Source organism: Equus quagga, chromosome 14 (assembly GCF_021613505.1).
Source record: "Equus quagga isolate Etosha38 chromosome 14, UCLA_HA_Equagga_1.0, whole genome shotgun sequence".
Taxonomy (NCBI): Eukaryota; Metazoa; Chordata; class Mammalia; order Perissodactyla; family Equidae; genus Equus; species Equus quagga.
The window spans coordinates 61,523,927-61,543,700 of NC_060280.1; the positions used below are offsets into that span (position 1 = coordinate 61,523,927).

General features: G+C 43.2%; 1 protein-coding gene across 15 annotated transcripts in view; it reads left to right on the forward strand.

The window, feature by feature from the left end:
- NCAM1 (neural cell adhesion molecule 1) overlaps positions 1–19,774 on the forward strand; it is a 302,954-nt gene that overhangs the window by 152,889 nt on the left and 130,291 nt on the right. The gene's annotated exons all lie outside the window — the stretch shown is intronic.

Sequence of the window (19,774 nt, forward strand, 5' to 3'; positions counted from 1 at the left end):
CTCCATGCTAGTAACCAGGAGATGGGCAACCATCAAAGATGTAGCTGGTTGGGTGGTCCCCCTAGCTAACAGGAAAAGGAGAGTCTGTTTTAGTTTTATCTAGTCATTGCATTTATTTGCATGGACCTTAAGTTTTATTTTTCTTCACTTTGGTTTTGATTCTTTTTTGCTGTGGTTGGGGACTGTCCCGTTTTCTTCTTCAGACACCTCCCTTGGTTTTTCACCAAGTGTCCTCAGCACCGTGGTGGTGTCCCTGCTCCCTCTGGTGGAAGACTTGGTCCACAGTGCTCCAAGAGCACCTCACGTCAGGGACGCAGAAGATCCAGGCTAGGAAGTGCACTCAAGTTGTTCAGCTTTCCATTTTGAAGTCCTAACCATTGGGTCAGTCAGTCAGTAACAGGTATTTCTTGACTGGTCAAGGATGGAGAATCAACAGGGAGCTAAACAAAGTCCCTGCCTCGTGGAACTTGTGTTTCAGTGGTGCATGAAATTTTCTATCTGTAGTGCAAGTATCAAGAAACAAATTAAGATAAGTTTCCCTCTCCTCATTAAGAAAAAAAAAGAAAATCTTACTTGATATTAGGAGAATTGTACCCAACCCACCAATGTCTCCTTTTAGTATTAGGGAATTAAAAATTCAGAAAAGATAGTGTCTTACTCTGTTCCGGCTATTATAACAAAATACCATAGACTGGGTGGCTTATAAACTTTTATTTCTCACAGTTCTGGAGGCTGAGAAGTCTAAGATCATGGTGCGTGTGTGGGTGTCTGGTTAGCGCCCACTTCCTCATTGGCAGCTGTCTTCTTATTGTAACCTTGCATGTTGGAAGGAGTGAGGGAGCTCTCTGGGGTCTCTTTTATAGGACACGAATCCTAACCATGATGGCTCCACACTCATGACCTAATCACGTCCCAAAGGACCCATCTCCTAATATCACCTTGGGGGTTAGGATTTCAACGTATGAATTTTGAGGGAACACAAACATTCAGACCATAGCAGATAGTTTTAAAGTTTAGCTTATTTTTCACAAGACAAAGATAAATGGACACCTTGAAAGGATGCTCCTGTGCAATGAGCACCCCACAGCTGGTGTCATCCTGGAAGAGAAGTGGTTGGGGCAGAGCTGCCAAAGGTCCACCTTCTATATCTTCTGAGTTTCTGAGTTGCCATTATCTCGGTATTTTGTTTATTGCTCTTACTACCCGATTAAAGTACAGAGGAAATGCATACAAAAAGTTATTTTAATCTTGATGTCTATCATAAAGCATACAAAACAGGCTGGAAATAGGTACCATGCAAATAAAGCTTTCTTCTTATGATAATATTACCAATGGAAAGCCAAAGGTTAGACCAACATATTTTGCCTCCACATTCCTGGTAAACATTCAAAATATGCCGGCAAAGAATTACCAAATGTGAGGTATCTTATTCCTAATTCTGTGTTTCAAAACACCTACCATCGGCTTTACTTTTTATAGTTTATGGGCGTCCCCACAGAGAATCAAGAAGGAAGATACCCACCTCACCCAACTGCCAAGATGCTAGCAATGTCTTAGATTCTGTAAGGGACACGGTGACCAGAAAGTCAGGATTAATTAATTCTAACAAAGTGAGTTTCCTGATTGTTCTAGAAGTAAGAGCAGAAGAACAGAAACTACAACAATGAGATCTCTGTTACACGCATACACTTAGGGATCCTTCTTCCGTTTTGTGGATGCTCTGAAGAAGGCTTTATTAGCATGTGTTAGCTGAGAAACAGTCTTTCTTTAAAACAAATAACAATGTGGTAGTTCTATTTTTAATTTTTTGAGGAACCTCCATATTGTTTTCCATAGTGGGTGCACCAATTTACATTCACACCAACAGTACACAAGGGTTCCCTTTCTCCACATCCTCGCCTATATTTGTCTCTTATCTTTTTGCCATCCTGATAGGTATGAGGTGATCTCTCATTATGGTTTTGATTTGCATTTCCCTGATGATTAGTGATGCTAAGCATCTTTTCATGTACCTGTTGGCCATTTGTATGTCTTCTTTGGAAAAATGTCTATTCAGATCCTTTGCCCAGTTTTTAATCAGGTTATTTGTTTTTTTGCTATTGAGCTGTATGAGTTCCTTGTTGATTTTGGATATTAACTTGTTATCAGATATGTGGTTTGCAAATATTTTCTCCCATTCCATAGGTTGCCTTTTCATTTTACTGATGGTTTTCTGTGTTGTACAGAAGCTTTTTAGTTTGATACAAGTATGTGAGGTGATGGATATGTTAATTAACTTGATTGTGGTAGTCATTTCATATTGTATGCATATGTTAAATCATCATGTTGAATACCTTTAAAAAAATCATGTACAAGGGGCTGGCCTGGTGGCATAGTGGTTAAGTTTGTGCACTCCACTTTGGTGGCCTGGAGTTTGCATGTTCGGATCCCAGGTGCAGACCTACACACTGCTCATCAAGCCATGCTATGGAGGCATCCCATATACAAAGTAGAGGAAGACTGGCACACATATTAGCTCAGGAACCATCTTCCTCAAGCAAAAAGAGGAGGATTGGCAACAGATGTTAGCTCAGGGCCCATCTTCCTCACCAAAAAAAAAAAAAAAAAAATACCACATACAACCTAAATACATACAATATTTTTTTGTCAATCATACCTCAATAAAGCTGGGGAAAATAAATAAATAACAACAAAAACAAATAACAAGAACCTGGTCAAGCTTGGACTTAAGATTCTGCTCAGCCAAACAGTGGATGAAGATCAAGGGTGGAGGAAACCAAGAAGTGAGCAAACAGCTTGAGGAGGTAGGTGTTCCCCAATAGGAGAGGAACCACTGTGGATCTCTCTCTCTCTCTCTTTTTGATTGTGATAAAATACACATAACGTAAAATCTACCATCCTAACCAGTTTTAAGCATACACTTTAGTAGATGGATCTCTTTTAAAGAGGAATTATGCTGCTAAGAAAATAAAATATTTCTTCTTCCCTTCATAAACTTAAACCGACTTCTCTAATTCCCAGGTAGCCATGGGTGTGGAGAAAATACAAAAACCTAGGTTTGAAGTGACAAACTGGAAATAGACAGCTTCTGTAAAAATTCGTGGACGTAATAAATATCTTCTTATATGTAGTTAATATCTGATCATCTTCTTCTTCCAGGGGGTCAGTGTTTTGACAGAAACTCATGTCCTTTGTAGCACTTAGCACAGTACCTTAATCTAAAGTGCTTAAAAATTATTTGTTGCTTGAGCATTACATTTCTTTTTTTTTTTTGGTAAATAATCTTTTGTCCATTCAGTGCTACTACTCTGAAAAGTTCCTGCTTTGTGCCTTTATTATGGAGGGGGAAAAGAAAGGTGATAGGCTGACAGCACCAGGGCCCACAGCTGCACCCCTTCTGCAAGGAACCTCTTGGCAACCTTGCAGAGCCACCAACTAGCAGAAATGACAGCACAGCAGATACGGTGGACTTTAAATCAGAGCCAGGCCAGGTCAGCTAGCACATATTTTCAGGTGATTCCAAAAGAAAACTTCCGTCTGCATCAAATGATTAGCATCATTTTAGACTTGGAGTTGTTTAAACTTATCGACTCAGGGAGAGAAAAGCTTCTGGTTTCCCTCTGGGTTCAGCGTGTCAGACATCAGTCTGCTCATTTCAAAGAGCAAGACCAATCAATAAAGATATTATTCAAGGAGGTGCTGGGGAAGCTGAGCCCAGACGAGGCTGGCTGGCAGAGTGTGATACTCTTCAGCGCTTCTGCTCTCCATGCAGTTGGCCATGCACGTAGAATTCTTCATTCAGGGTCTTGTGATGGCTTTCCTGTTTGGAAAGGTACCACTGTGTTTTAGGAAAGGGGCCAAAAAACAGATTAAAATCTAGTATTATGACTGGAACCTTCTTAATAAGGTAAGATTTCATAGCAAAATGTTTATAAAAATATGCCTCTTCATGAAGATAGAAGATTACATTTTCTGTATTTGGTGAGTTCAAGTGGGCACTCCCTGTAAAATGAATTCTATATTTTCTGCCTCAAATCCTTGTGAGAATGAGGGAGAATACGTAAATTACATGTTTCTCTTTGCAAATTGGCCTTCAATATTTCACGTGCCAAGAAAATGTGACAAAATTAGGGCAGCATTAATATCTTTTGCCTAATGCTCTCTAAACATAGTGTTTTGTATTTCTTCTCATCTGCGTAAGCCATTTGGTGGCTAGCAAAAACCGAGGGAGTAAACTAATATGCTAGAGATAAAACTCAAGATGTATCTAGTGCTCAGATCTAAATTATTTCCATTTTGGTCTCCTTTCCACAACCAGAGATATTCCGACAGTGTTCTAGGAAACCTAACTTGAGAATGTGATGTCCTGCCCTCAGGTGAGTTACACTATTATTGATGAACAAAGCTCTCCTCTCCCATTGGCCTTCTGCACCCGTACCTTCTGCGCCCCCTCCTCCAATTCCCCCAACCCAGACCATCTACCTGTCATGTCAAAGGTCTTATTGGCGTGTTTGCTTTGAAACCAACCAAAAGGACTGCGAAAATCTTGGTAACCATCCAGAAATTTCTCCCTGTGGATTTTAGAATTTGGGGATAATGAAATGAATTGATTTTGTCAGAAACTTTATCCAACTTTATTGAGGGAAAACCAAATTGTGTCTGTGAATTTCAATTGGCAGAACAACCTAAATCCTGGTAAATTTCATAACGCTTATAAATGTGTGAGACTTCTTAGCTTTTAGTTTATAGTCAGAAAATAATATGGATAAACTGATCATGCAAGTTGAGTAATTATGCATCTTTTTGTCATCACAGCAAACCACTTGTCTAAAATTTTGGGAGGTAAGGAAGAAAGATGATAGATTTTTAAATACATAAAATATTGTAAATAAAGCATCTCAGGAAGTTGTTTACTTCACATTTGCAAGATCATCCTAGACCACTCACACTGAGTGATTAATAGCAATAATTGTGAGAATGTATTTTTTTAAGTGCATTATGATCTCTTATTTTCCATTTTGGTATCATGAGGTTACAATGATACTTAGTGTTATTCTTCAAATAACTCGGATACTTAGTGTTATTCTTCAAATAACTCGCTGCAAATAAGACTGTTGTATTTTTCCAACTGTCTTTCTTTCTCTGAGGTTTCTTTTTATCATTGTATCTAGGTACTTAGAATCTAAAAATAAGTTGTTAAATCTTTTTGCTCTCTTTGTACTCTCAGAGGACATTAATCTTATTTCTTAAGCATTTGTTCTTCAGCTGTGTCAGTGTTGGAGCGGAGTCTGGCTTTGTTCAGCTATCAGTTTAGCCCTGATGGGTAGAGGAAAAACCTAAATGAGCCCAAATGATTCTCCTGTAGTGAACAATTATACCTGTTAAATGCCTCAGAAAAAATCACTGCCTTTGCTGGGAAAGATTTTCTTGGGTGTAGGGAGAGGTTTTCGCTGGGCCAGATCCATTCAGTGTCCTGACACTGCCTCATTTATAGCCCCCGTTGCTTTCAAAAGCCAGAACCGGGCCTGCTCCATTCCAGAGCCTTCCTGAGGGAAAGCCGGGCTCTGAGTCAAGGGCTAAGGCGAGGGCTGGGATTGAAAGAGAAGAGACAGACAGACAGGCAGAGTTGGAGCAATAGCATAAAGAAACAGTGGCAGAAAAAGTGGTAGAAGATGTTCATATCAATGGTAGATGGAGTGATTCTCAATAAATGTGTGATTGATTGGGTCGGATAAAAGGCGAGGAAGGGGCCTTACGTTACTGATTGTTTCCCAAAGAAGATTAACTTTCTTTTCATTTCCTTCTTACTTATCACCTGAAATTCAGTAGTTACACTGATTTTAGATATGTAGCGGTTAGTTACTATTTACGTCTCGTGTTCTCATTCTTCTTATTTTTTAAAAATAACTACCTCATCATTTCAGTGAAATATTTTGGGAAATTATTGTACGCATTTCATTATTTTAAATTCTCATTAGTGATTTCTAAGGAGACCATGTAGAAAAAAATAAAACAAAAACAAACACGTCCAGGCAGGGAGCTGTTAATCCTAATTTTCAGAAACTAGGCGGATCTGTCATTTTATAGTCCTGTTGATTATATGTCTTCAAAACTCTTTGAGTTCATAAAGTCACATATTGTCCTGCTTTCTTTTGAGTGGTGTTCATTTGGGGGGTAGATTCAGCATTTTGGTGTGTTTTGAAGATGTTACTAGTAATTTGGTCTTGGAAACTTGACGGAAAGTGCTCTGCACCTGGAGTCAGAAGTCAGGAGTTCAAGTTCTCCTAGAGTGATGTGTAAAGAGAAATATTGTAAAAATCAGGTCAAGCCATTCCCCTGCTTAAAACCTTTCAGCAACTTCCTTGTACGCTTAAGAATAAAATCCAGGCTCTTCAGAAGCATCCTGTGAGCTTGTACCTGCTGTGTCTACTATCTTGTCTACGTCGCTTTCTCCCCTTTCACTGGCCCCAGTCACACACGCATTCTTTCCAGGTTCCTAGAAGACCCAAGCTCCCTCCTGCCGCAGGGCTTCTGTGCTTGCTGTTCCCTCCCCTGAAATTCTCTTTCCCAGCTCTTTGCACAGCTGGCTCCCTTAAAAACCAGCTCCTTGGAGAGACATTCTCTGACCACCCACCTCAAACAGGCCTCCTGCGTATTCTCTCGTGGCTTGCTAGTCATTTTCTTTGTAACACATATCATCATCCCTGGTTGTTCTGTGTATTTATTCTGTACTCCTTTACTGTCCGTCTCTCCTTCCGGAACGTAAGCTGAATGTCTTGTTGAATGATGACTCCTCAGTGCCTCGCCTTATTCCTGGCCTATGTAGGTGCTCAATAAAAAGATTTTGAGTTCTGAACTGAAGCACTGAACTTGTGAGTCTATGGGAGTGAAAGGAATCTGCAAAGAAAAACAGCTGGAGTCTCGACTACTGAATTTTAGTGTTCATTTGAGGCATTGAGAATGAAAATAAGCTGTTAAAAAACAAAAAGAAAAGAGAGAAGAAAAGGACTTTTGTATTTAAAGCAAGTCAAGAATAGTAAAAGTTTAAAATATTAAAATCTCGTGATTACAGAGCACAACTGAAAATAGTTCCTTTTAAAAAATGTTTTTTTGAGACAAATATAAAATGTTCAAATCACCTTAAAATTAAGAGAACAAAGTTAAAATATTGGGAAAATGCTAAGGCATCTCTTTATGGCGACTTTTAAGAGAAGGAAAATGGGAGGAAGAGGAAGAGTTGGAAGGTAAATAGGGAGAAGGGATGGGGAAGCAGGATAAGGCCGAGAGAGAGAGGAAAGGAAAGAAAGATGCTCTGAAGGCTGGTCCTCCTGGGGTTGGAGAGACTTCTCCCTGCCCTGTGAAATATCATCAGTTGAGTGACCACCGTTCAGGCTCTGGACCTGTCCCAGAGGAGGGAAACTGCTTTCAGAGCTGCAGAGCATCTGTCCAGAGCAATAGCCGATGATCGCCACGGACCAGGTGAAATCAAGCCAGAAGTCAGACTCGGCCAAGAGGACAGAAATTCCAAACAGTATTTTCTAAGCCACTGGTCCTTGTGGTCTAGAGGCCCTCCCGTCATCTGCACAGTGAAATGGAAAATGGCACCAGTCACAGTGAATTGTCTTGTTTTTGTTAGACTGGCTGATAGCTGTGCCCTCAACCCTTGGATTGATCTAGGGGCCATCGTCACGGAGTTTTGGGATGGATGAAATTTGCTTTGTTAAGACTAATACAGGGTCTAACCTTGGTGGAGGAAGTGATATTTAATGTCACATAAAGCCGAAATGAATTATTCTCTGGGGAGTCGTCTGGTTGGCATTTCTTTCCTATTTTTCTTCCTTCCTGGGCCAGCTCAATTCTATTAAAAATTCTGTTAGCTAAATGTCAATGGGTTCAGCATGTCTCCTCTCTGTGCCACACATTGAAATTTTCCTATAAAATGCTATTTTAATGTATTAGAGATAAACAGGATTTTATTAATGTCAGGCCCATCCATCTACATACAACTCAGTACCCTGTCTGGAGTTACATTTCCTAGACTTGGTTTATTCTTCTTCTTCTCAATTCATCATGATAAAATACTTAGTTGGAACACAGAAAAAGGAAAATAGCTTTGCTGCTTAAACTAAATTGCTGGAGGATGAAGATTTGCATTTAACATCCCGGCTGTTGGACTTAATTAGGCCCCACAGTTTCCTAAAAGAACTCAATCTACAGTGTTCTCTTGGTGATCTAAAAAGAATTAGCCAGCCTTGACTGCCAGGTTGGAAAATTTACTGGTTTATTAAGAGAAGGCATTTTATAGAAACCTCACTAAAGGATTTTGAGCTATGCTGGTGCTTTTTCCCTGATGCAGAATTTGTAGTGTTACAGCTTCGCTGGGCCATTAGCACCCTGTGGACTGACATTATCCACGGGCAGTGTTAAGAGTGGAACTCATTTCAGAAAGGTGGAAGGTTTCAGGGGAGAAGTGTCCTCATCTTTTTTAGTACTCAGCCATTTAAAAGTAACTACCATCATCTCTACCACTCTGCCTTGTAAACAGCCGAGAATGGAGGCCTTAGTGGACAACCTTTAGCGTCATTCGGGGTAATAATCCGCCATTAAATAAAACTATAACCCGGGCTCATTAGGAACACCACAGGCTCCCTGTGACATTGCTGTTGTCATGCTTTGTACTGACTCACCTCTTAAGATGATTTTATTATCCTGAGGAGATAAAGCTTGGCCCAGACACAGCTGCGCCTTGGGTGGAATCAGCCAAGGAAGTAAACACCAACTTTACAAGAAAAAGAGGCACTCCACTTCAGAAAGGGGCTTTTGAGAAGAACTGGGGTGATCCGCTTCAGGAAGGAGAATGGGGAGCAGAATTTACTGCGGAATTCAGAGTCATCATCCCTAAGAGCCCGGAGGTTGCTTGTCTCCATCAGGCTCCATGGGTCTCACGCCTGTCAGATCTCTCAGATGGGACTGTCTGGTCATTCTGGGGAAACAGAGTCCTTCCCGGGGAAGGTAGAATCAACTCAGAAACTAGGAAAGGAGGCAAAGAAAGGAAGGGGAAGGGAAGGAGGAAGCTTTAGGTGCCTTTTCAAAGATTTTTGAGCTGTTCATAAATGTGGACTTAGATCTGTATAAATAATGTCTTTCTAAGAGGAGTTATTTAGAAAACACATTTGTGCTTGCCTCAGTGTAATTTAAAGCAGATCTTAAACTCTTTTCTGGTCCTTCTAGTCTATTTCAGCTGATCCCAAGTGTCCTGAAGCATCTCTCTAAACCCATAGTTTCCTGGGTGTCACCAGCTCGCCTTCTGAGCCCGACCCCTCCGGAGAGTCTTCACAGAAGAAATGGGACCAAATATCCATCAACATTACAGCCACCGTCTTGTCTTGTGAAAGCTCACCATGATCTTCCCTGAGGACACTTAGAACATTTAATTTCTGTGCACTCATACATTGTTTTATTAGTCATTTTCTCCCTTCAACCCTCCTCTCCTCCTCTTAGGCCACTCTTCAATCTCTGAGCACTTGTGCAGAAGGCAGTGTTTTTCCTGAAAGCAAAACTTTCGGAAAGAAATTGCTTCATCTTTGAAAGCTGTTGAAGCTGGTTTATTGACTGGCCTGAACTCGGTAGTGGTTCAGCGGTTTTATTTTTCTCTGCTCACTGTCGTTCCCTGTCCTGTGCTAAATCTCCCTTCCCCACTGGTAGCTGGAAGGGCAGGGATCTTGTCTATTTTGTTCATTCGTGTCATTGTCACCCAAGTGCCTAAAAGTGCCTGGCACATAGCAGAACCTCAGAAAAGATGCGTGAAATTGAACCTCTTTGATGGAATCCCAGTTGTTTTCATTAATTAAAAGTAAACTCAGGGGGGCTGGGCCCATGGCTAAGTGGTTAAGTTCACATACTCTGCTTTAGTGACCGAGGGTTTCCCTGGTTTGGATCCTGGGCACGGACATGGCACCGCTCATCAGGCCATGTTGAGGTGGCATCCCACACAGCAAAACCAGAAGGACCTACAGCTAGAATATACAACTATGTACTGGGGGCCTTTGGGGAGAAGAAGAAGAAAGGGAAAAAAAAGAAGATTGGCAACAGATGTTAGTTCAGGCGCCAATCTTTAAAAAAACAAAGTGGGGGCCAGCCCCGTGGCCGAGTGGTTAAGTTCGCTGCTCCGCTTCAGCGGCCCGGTTTCGCTGGTTTCGGATCCTGGGCATGGACGTGGCACCGCTCATCAAGCCATGCTGAGGCAGCATCCCCCATACCACAACTAGAAGGACCCACAACTAAAAATACACAACTATGTTCCGGGGGGGGGCTTTGGGGAGAAAAATGGAAAAATAAAACCTTTAAAAAAAAAACCAAAATAACCAACAAAGTAAACTCAGGATGGTCAGTTTAAAGCACCAGCTCCATATCCTTTGTCAGTCTGCCCTCTTCCCCTTCCCTCCAGCACATGCCCTCTTTAGGCTTAAGGGACTTGAAGTGGGGGAGCAGCAGGGCTGCTTCTCCAGCCCCCTGCAGCCCCACCCCCGACACACACCTTGGAGAAAGGTAGAAGAATGTACTCTAGCTCTGGGACACTCTTACCGTCCCCTGTCTCATCTTCCATCTCTTCCCTTATTCTAGGGTGGGGAGGAGAGACAAGTGTCCCTTATATCACAGGTTGTGGCTGCAGTCCTCTCTCGGTACATGTGGCTCTGATACCCCTAGTTTATGGTGGGTACCCCTGGTTTATGGTGGGTGCCTGCCTGGTGGCAGACATCGAAATACTGGCCTTCTTGTGGTACCCAAGGGAGCGTTCTGCAGAACCCTGTTAGGGGACTCCCCATTGCATGGTTTCCAGATGTGGGACATCCAGTGTCAACTCTGCTCCAGCCAGCCACCTGGTGACATAACCCACAGCCTTTCCTTCCTGAGGTCCCTTTCCTTGCAGGCCGCCCTCTTTGACAGCGTCCTGGCAAGAGGACTTAGGCCAACTTGACCCATGGGAGGCTCACACCTCCTTGCCTCCACTAGGAGGCTGCTACCCCTCTTTGCCCTGCCATTTCTCTCCAATTCTCTTTTCACCTGCTCAGGTAGGCTCAGGGCAGGTCAGCAAGTCTGCTGACCTAGCAGTCATCTAACTGGGGACCAAGATGCCGGGTACCCTTTCACACAGGCCCTTCCAAAGTAAAAGTCCTATCTTTGAGGGAAAGAGAGAGAGAAAGAGAGGATAATGATTCCAGGGGGATGAAGGGAGAAGCCATATCTGCTCTCACTAGGCAGATAGAAGTCCAGAACTAACGACTCCTCCTGCTCTCTTTTCCTGTGTCTTCTCTAGACTGAGGAGGGGGAAGGATGGGACAAGGGAGGAGTGGGGATGGCAGAGTGACTCTGCCATCTCCCTAAGCCTCGAAGGGAGGGGTCTTTCCCAACCATTTGTACTCTTTAGAATGGAGAGTGCTGGGCCAACTCTGCTTTGGTTTCGCTTCCTTGGTCACCAGTATGGGACGGCGGCTTGAGGCCGGCTCAGCATTCTGCCACACAGTGACATATGCAGCCCCTGCCTCTCTTGGCTGTACTCTGCCAAGCATGGGCAAAAGCTCTGTGCAGTAAAGCAGCTGTTGTGTGTTCTTCAGATTGCAAACTGTAGAGTCACAAGATATTTCAAAATTCTTTGTGCAGTTTTAGTCTTATTGTTATCTTGAAGCTCATTATATGTGAGAAATAGCAGATTATTGCATTCTTCAGGGTAGCTTCTGATGATAATTTATTTTTGAAGAACTTACCTTGATAATATCTTACCTGAAAACACAGGAGTGGGGAGGTATATAATACTTGGAAATTTTTTTTTTATCTCCCTGTTACTCCTGCATGTGTTCATCTGGCTTTCACTACAGAATTAAAGTTGGTATAAAACATGTTTACTGACAGCTGGGTAACCTGGGGTCTGGCAAAAGAGCATGAATCGATCCTTCTATTAAATTTCTCAGCAGTGCTTCCAATGTATGTTTGATGTTTAACGTGTGTCGTAAAAGTAAGTGCAGATTGCTGAGGCCCTGTGTCGTTAAAGGCCTGGATGCCCAGCATTAGCCATCACACTGTGGTACCTCAAATATGATTGAGAAAGGTTTTAGATGAGCATATGTAGGGTTTGTCATTTCTGTTAGCGCTCTAATTAAATCAGCCTTCTAATCAGACAACTTAGAAAATCTTAAGTAATATGATTAGAGCAGAGTAGAATGCAGCCCTCAGACGTCTAAAGCACTTAGTCGGATGGTAACTTACTGGTAACATTTTGCTGAATGGATGACTTTGCTCGATAAGTGCGTGTTTCAACGGTTGAATAAGGAATCTGATAAAGCAGGCTTTACTGATGTCCTCCAAAGATTCCAGGCAAGGTGGTTTTTTTCGCTGTTACATCTATTAACTAATAGACCACATTTCACCTGTAACGACTATTGCAGCATCTTAGGAAAAGGCGAAAGATTTATACGATCTGAAGAGAATCCAGAGTATGCAGCATCTTAGAAATTCCAATCCCTGTCACCATTTCATGCTGCAAAATGACAGCGTATTCCATTTATAAAAGAGTAGAAAAATTGTTGTAAACAGATCAAGAGAAATCTCAATTATCTTGATTAATGGAAGGAGTTACATTGGATTAACTTTTCTTTTTCCTACTTCTTGATTGTATCCAAATTGCAGCAGAGACTTAGGCTTGGGGGTGATGACAGCGGCCTTTTGCCCCCTGTTGGGTTTGGGCAGACAGAATTGTTAGTGGGTCTCCCGGGCAGCAGCAGCTTGCACCACGTTGGTCTGGAAACTGATGTTTGAGTCTGGCAGAGGTGGAGACCTGCTGGCAACCACCTGTGCAGATCACAGGACACTGGGCCACCAGGCTGGATGTGGGGGCAGAGCTTCAAATGGTCCAACCCATCCTTCAAAATTAGAATATACATTGAGATCATCTGTGAAATCGGTGAAGCTGGCTTTTGTCCTCCATGGCAAAGCTTGATCCTGGATCTTTCCAAGTCTCTCTGTCCCTAAACTACCCTTAACAACAAAAGTAATAATAATAGTGCATAGCTGCTCTTTATCCGTTGCCTGCTATGTGGCAGACCCTGTGCTGTGTGCTTTTCAATATTAGCTCTAATCTTTACACCATTCTTACAAGAGAGGGCTCAGTGAGCTTATGCAAGGCTCACTCAAGGTCAGCCAGCTCATCCAGCTGGTGAAGTGGAATTTGAATCCAGGTTGTCATGACTCCAAAACACAGAGTTCTGTGCTGTCTCAGTCCCAGGGTGGAGCTGAAGATGGGGTGAGCGTCGCCTTGCATGGTCATGAAACCAATTCAGATGTGTTTATAGCCATATTCTTCTTATGCTTGTCACCCTCCTCTTTTATTGCTTAGTCTTTTAAGTAACACGGAAAGATCTATTATATCATTACAGTTCATTTTTCTCATAATTGTGTTCTTAGCGGACGCGATTGACAAATTATCGAGCCTCTCTTGTCTCCCTGACATTCTTATGTAGTTTTGAAATGCATTTTAGATGAAAATTTCTCTCCTAAAAGCCAACATTGTTACTTTTCAATAAGAATCTGCTCAGCTCCCCAGCCCCCACTGCAAACACAGTGCAGATTTGCCTACAGCACAGAGAATAAGCAAATTCACAGTGGAAAACTTCAGCTACTCTCCGGGGCACACTCAGGCTGACCTGCCATAGTTGCGTGTCTCCCAGGACATCCACCATGTTTCCTCACAGCACGGGCCTCATTCCAGACCAACCAGACAGATCTGGATGCAAGGGACACGGCTGGGTGTAACCTCCTCTCCAGGAGAAAGCCATCCTCCCGTGTGCTGTCTGTGCCTCCCTCCTGCCTCCTTCAGTGACGTCCTGGTGCATACAGATACCTGCTAACTACCTTTCCACCAGTGTTAAACTCAAAGGAGGTGGGGATTTTTGCAGGTTGTGCGAATTACACAATGTCTCTATTCCACTTCGTCTTGTGTATTAGTTAGAACAGTGATTCCTGAGCCTTATTCCCTAATAGGTTCACCTGAGTGCTTGTTAAATGCATATTCCAGGGTTCTACCCCGGAATCTCCAGGGATGGTATTTGGGAATCAGGCAGGATAGAAATAAAAAAAAAAATCAATATTAAGAGTTGCAAGGCATTGAAATGTGGTAATTCAGTCTCTACCCAAAAAGTAATTATAACAATAAAAGGCTAAGTTAGATTAGTGCCCAGTAACCAAACCCAAGCAGGTGATGAGTTGCATCCCTTCATATGGGAAGCAAGAAGGATTCGGGTGGTTCCCAATTTAGAGATGGGTTGCATTTCAACACATCAGTTGTTGGTTGATTGTTTAGAACATGCGCTATCTTTGCCCTTAGGTACAAGATAATTTCACCTTTGTGCTGGGCACCTGTACCACAAAGGGCTGGGCAGAAGTGATTTCGGTGGTGTGCGGGGTGCTTATCACACTGGGTGTGGCTGAGCTGTCATTTTCCCCGTGTACACCCTGTGGCATGTGCACAAACTGCCCAGCACTGAAGTGTGGTCTCTCTGTCACTGGGATGGTCTTGTGTTTTCCTCGTCTCATGTCTGCTCCGTGACTTAATCCATGTGCCGTTCACTCCAGACTTTCGGCAGCCTTCCAACAGCATCTACTACTCATGGCATTGCCCATTTATTCAGTGACTATTCATTGCACAGGTTCTGCATGCAGGAACAGAGAGGCCTAACAGAAAGATTTGGGAACCAAGCAATCTTAGCTTTGTGTCCCAGGTCTGTCACTTATTAGCTGTGTGAGCTTGGGCAAGCAACTTCAGATCTGCATGCCTCGATTTGTTCTTCTGCAGTATGGGAATAAAAGCAACCCATGAGTTATCAACCAGTGAGATAGGATATGTGAAGGTATCCCGCACATACGTTCTTCTCCAGGAGCTTTGGCTATGAGAGTCCCTCCCCTCAAAGTGTTCACAGTCTAGTGAGAGAGGCATTTGTGTAGAAAGAAAAGTCACGATACAAGATGCTGTACCCCATGATGAAAATAGTGATAAAGACCTCTGCTTTTGTCACTTCCCGTGACAGTGTCCTTTATCCTTTGCCCTCTTCAGAGGGCCTGCCCCACTCCTTTGGACTTCTGTATTCCTACAGATGATTTGCTCATATCTCTGCTGCCTGGCCTTCCAAGCTGAAAACTTGGCTTTGTATCCCAGGTTTCATTAGAGCTTCTCTTCAGCACGGTCAGCATGGCCTCCAAAGAGAAAGGAGTGAATGAAGAGGCAGGTTGGGGTGGCTGCCACGTTTGTGTGGCTGTGGGGTTTGTAAATGCAGTGCTTGTAATTGGGGGTAGTCTGTGATCATTGATGCTTTGCGACCAGCAATTGGAGAGTTAATGAAGTCATACTTTCTCTAAGTGTGCATATGTGTATGTGTGTGTGTGTGTGTTTCTGTGTATGTGCATGCTCACACATGCTCTCCAACACTCATGCACACACAATTTATTAAAAATTAAACCCTGGGGGAGATTATGTAGAGCAAAAAAAGAGGGCAGAATCATTAAACCAATCCTCTGTCTGGGAGCCACACAGTTGGGGGCAGACTTTTGGTCTTCTCGTTAGACTCAATCCGTAGAGGGAGTCTACCGGAGGATGACAACTTTCTCCTTTCAGTTCTGCTCGATGCAGGGCCTCTCATTTGCCAGAGAGGACCCTTTTGCCTGACAAATGAAGATAGTTTTAATAAAAATCTATTCTTAGCTTGGTATCTTAGGGCCAAGTTTTGCTTTTGAAAATTAAACTGTTGTCCTGGCAGGGTTGGTTTCTACATAATTGTCCGTGCGTGTGGAACTGGCTCCGTCCATATCCGTTGGCTTGGTCTTCACTATAATGAGATTCCTTTTTGGTTTGTTTCTCGGGTACTCTATAGACAATGATCTGAATTTTTTTTTATGCCAGCTACAGTGACCAAAATACATGAGCATCGATCATTCACTCTCTGAAATGCCCGCTCAGTCACAGCTGTGAGATGAACACAGGGAGTCAGCAAGGCCAATCCCGTTCATTACATCAAGTGATTAAATAGTGTGATTCTGGAAGAACTTCTTAAAACCCACTTTTCCCCATGCCTGCCTTGGGAGCACAAAATGTAGAATAAATACCTGGCACTGAGATTGCTAGGAGAGAGGCAAGAATTTGAATGTCAGGATTCCTTCTGAGCCTGCACAATATTGTGGGCATCCTGAATAAAGAAGATGTGCTAAGTGGCAAGGGTGAGCAGCCGCAACTCCTTCTGCCCCTGAGATTCTTTCCAGCCCCTTGATAGCTGAGTAAATAGGCTGCTGATTTAGCATATTGCTATGGTAGCTTCAGATTCTGCTGTATCCGTATGTGCATTTTATCTGAGGCATACATTCTTGCCTTTATTATATTATTGCCATATTTTTAATGGCATTAATAGCCCTAATGGCCCTCTGGACAAGGGGGTGACTAAGGACCACCTTCCTGGTTATACTCTGATGAATTCAAATAACAGGATGGCCATGTGAAACACAGGTTTTGCCCACCACCTCTTCCAAGTAGCAGCATCTTGTGTTTCACACTTGAGATCCTTATCAGGTTGTAGCCTTGTTCTGTATTTCCATCCGTGAGCAGACTTGGGGGCTCTAGTTATCGACAGAGGGTCTGAAGAAACTGGGATATTTTGTGTGGGGCTAAAGAATATTTTTAATAATAAAGTGATTGTCTATTGTTAATTTCTGTATTCAGAAACTTGGAGTTTTCATTCATCGGTATTTATTAGGCATCCACTCTGTGCCTAGCGCTGTGTGAAGCACTAGGGTACCACGGCGGACAGAGTGGAGAACATCCTTGCCTCCATGAAGCTTAGTAAATACATTGAACGAGTCAATTAAATAGTGTGTCATAGAGTGATATATATTAGTGGAGAAATAAATCAAACAGGGCAATGGAATTGGGAGTCCCGGGAACAGTGGTGTTGGCAAATTAAATGGGTTTGAAAAACAAATTGGATACAAATAATGGGCTGAATTCTGACTGATGATGGGGCTGTAGAGATCTTTGTGACAGCGTTTATACTATTGTCTTGTTATTTTATTTGACCTCTCATGCTCATAGCCTGCTTCTGTTAGTAGTTTGTAAGTAACTTGAAGACGGGAACTATAAATTATAAGTCCTGGCTTCCCCTACAGCACCAATTCCAGTGTTATACACATTATAGGCTCTCCATACATATATATTAAGTGAATTTATACATCTCCATCAGCAAGGGACATGTGACCTCGGGTGTGGCTGTTGTAGCCTCTATCGAGTGTGTTATGGCGATGTGTGTAATTGTGCCTATGTTTCCTGAGGTGTAATGGTGGCATTGCTGCACCCCTTTGCTGAATGAACAGTTCCTCGTAACTGTCTCCTTGCCACATAGCATGGACTATGAGGAGAACCACCAGAGAGTTTTTCCTTTTTTCTTCCTCTGGAAAAGTTTGCTTCCTTAGTATTAAAGTCATAGGAGGAACAGTCAGTAAAGGCTTGACCTAAACCAACTGGGAGCAGTTGTCACTCTATTCATATTTAGCTCTGAAGAGCGTCACACCCTGTGGTCTGCCCCAAGATATTCCAGTTGCTGGCAGGAAATTCTTTTTTATGTGTCTTCTAAATTAATTTAAGCCTATTTGTCTTTTTCAAGGTGGACCGTGGTAGAGGCCAGTAACTTAGTTGGTGTCATCAGTAGTGAGCCCTGACAGTACCCGTCAATAGCCCTTCTTTTGATGGTTTCAGTCCCTCTGGGCTACATGAGGGAGGACACAAAGCCATCTTCCCCACCACCAGAGACACCAACTGTGCCTCTCCCTGAGCTTCCAGCATTCTCTTCAAGCCCATGGTTTACTCAGAGATTCATTGATTGTGAGAAACAACTCATGTTCAGAACAGCCTAAAGGAAAAGGAAGGGATGCGTTGGAAGCACAGAGGCATCTAATAGAAGCTCAGATCTGGTCTCTAGTCCCTCATGAGGGACTAGAACTGGTGTATTAGTTAAGAGTGACGTGGACCTGCGTGACAGGTAAACCCCCAGACCCCAGTGGCTTAGCATAGTAGAAGTTTGTTTCTCATGTTCATGTACTTCAGTAGCTGGGTGGGGTAGGCTGTGCGCCACACAGTCATTCAGGGCTCCAGGATGACAGAGCTCCACCATCTTCACCCTGGACATTACCGTCCTGCCAGAAGCCAGGGGAAGGGAGAGTGGAGGATTGCCCAGGAGGTTTTGTGGGCCAGTCTTGGAGGTGGCATATATCACTTCCACCACAGTCCATCCACCAAAACCGAGCCATATGGCCATGGCTTACTTCAAGGGAGACAGGGAAATGCAGTCCAGCTGTATGCCCAGGAGGAAAGGGATGTGGGTTTGTGGGAGTTAGTAATCTCTGCCACAACCAGGGTCTCCATATCCATCTGGAACCAGGTTAACGATGTCCTTCGTCCTGACAGAGAACTGTGTGTCCTTTTATATTGGATTTAGTTAGGATGAGAAGGGGACCGATGATGCTTCTTTGTGAGAGAGGAGACACACATCCTTTCCATCTTCGTCTGAATCCTGTAGTCCTACTGTCTGGACACCGTTTGAGCTTGCTGGAACATCCATCGGGCTGGTTTGAGAGCTGTTGCCCATCATTGCCCCTTGCCCTTTTCCAAGGGTGAAAGGTCAACTGAGTGGCAAGCATATTCTGTTCAGGGCTCACCTCATACAGTTAACAATAGGCACTGAAATAATGTCTGTAAGATATGCAAGGAAAGGCAGTGTTCCCAGGAGACTCTGACCTAAATTTTGAGCCAGGCTGTGAGAATTTGCCTTTTTTAACAAGAAAAAGATGAAGAAAAGACAGGCTCCCCAAATCACATCTGTTCAGTCTCTCTCAGCACTAGGCAATGTGTGTTCCTTAATCCCTGGGGGGAATGAAGCTTTACCTTCTCTCCTTTCATGGTTTCTACAATGCAGTTTCTTCCCAATATGGCAGTCCGCACAACTCCCTGCTCCTGAACTTAGCCAGCAACTCTCAGGAGGGTGCAGATGAGTTTGGGATCAGCATATTAGGAAGTTGTGTGTGTGTGTGTGTGTGTGTCTTTAGGCACTGCTGGGGAGTAAGTACCACTGTCCGTTCTCCCTGCTCCATGTTTGTGATAGCACAGCTATTACTGGGATGAGAGAAACACCCCGTAGAGGGCCGCTCCACGTCTGTTGGGACTGGAGACTAGTAGCCGCCTTCCTGCACCTGAGGCCTCTAATGCTGTGGCTGTGTGTCCTGATTATTTCACAGGTCACTTCCCAGAAACGTTGAGGAATATAGAAATGTTGATGCCAAAATGTTGGGTACGGGTTTAGGGAGCAGAATTCCTTTCTTGGGTTCCGGAGAAGGTGTTAGAAGGACAGAAGTTTGTGCCCAGAGAGCCCTGTTGTTCTGTGCTATTGAAGGAGGAATTATGTCCTATGTGTTTTTAGTAACAGAATCAACAGCTAAGAAAAGACAAGCTCGGGGAGGAAGTCCTCGGTAGATGCTAAGAGACTCCTTTTTGTTCTTTGTGCCGGAAGCATTAGGTTTCTAATTACGATGGAAAGAGAGGTTGCTGTTGTGAAGCGCGTCGCTGTGTTTCAAAATAGCTGTGTGTTGTGTTATCGCTATGTTCTTCGTGTGATAGATGTTGCTTTGGAGCAGACTTTGTCCTTCTTTCCAAGGACGTAAAATAACAGTTTTCTCCTTTTTCTTTATTGCT